The sequence below is a fragment of the Octopus bimaculoides genome, chromosome 9 (genome assembly GCF_001194135.2).
Source record: "Octopus bimaculoides isolate UCB-OBI-ISO-001 chromosome 9, ASM119413v2, whole genome shotgun sequence".
NCBI classification, from domain to species: domain Eukaryota; kingdom Metazoa; phylum Mollusca; class Cephalopoda; order Octopoda; family Octopodidae; genus Octopus; species Octopus bimaculoides.
In genome coordinates this window covers 56,786,325-56,787,352 of record NC_068989.1, presented here as the reverse complement: position 1 = coordinate 56,787,352, position 1,028 = coordinate 56,786,325, and positions in this window count along the sequence as shown.

The window sequence follows — 1,028 nt, the reverse complement described above, 5'->3', positions numbered from 1 at the left end:
AAAAAATTAATATGAAAGTAGAACCTAAATATTCAGTAAACAGAAAAATACAGGAGTTGTGACTTCACAGTAAAAACCAAAGCAATTTAAATGTTTTTGAAACAATATAAATGGAAAAGGTATGTGAAGTTAGGTGAGGCTAGAAGAGTTATAAGGAAATCTAGACGCCAGAAATGTTAATAAAATTTACAACAAACTAACGGGGGAATTAAACAAAATTTAAGTTATCTACATGGAAGATTTACTACACACACATAATTACATATGTACGTACATTGTGTATTTATGTATGCATATATGGTAAGGTTTCAAAACTAGATTTCGTGCATAACCACTCTTCATTGCAGACTTTATATGCATATAACGGATTTAATATTTCTACTATGAACCTTCAGTTGACTACCTTACCCTGACTTTCGTAATTTTTTTTGTAACAAATATATAGCACATTTTCTCAAGACCCACAACAACCGCAGATTCGCGTTTGTGCATTCGTTCAAAATATATTTTCAGCACAGCAATTTATGAGCAAATGAGTTCAAGGGACTATATAATAGGAGAGGTCTTTCTGTCGTTGTTTGTTTACATTTTCCAAGCTTTTTTCTTTCTTTCCTACTAATATACTTAAATACACCCCAGATCTCTCATGCTCGACTCGTTGTAACAGCTGCACCAGAAACCAACTAGTATACAGCTGAAGGAACATAAAATGAAATGCTTTGCTCAAGAGCATGTAGCATCACCTCATCCATGTATTAAAGCCACAACCACATGACCCTGAACCGAACGTTTTAATAACAGCCTGATATTTTGGGAGATGGGGCTACTCGATTAGATTGACCCCTGTTTAACTGGTATATGTTTAACCGACCCCGAAAGATGAAAGGTGAAGTCGGCCACGATAGAATTGGAACTCAGATCGTAAAGACGGACGAAATGCCCCTAAGAATTTTGCCTGGCGTACTAACATTTCTGCCAGCTCACCGCCTAAATAATAATCCTTTCTGTTATAAATACAAGGCCTGACA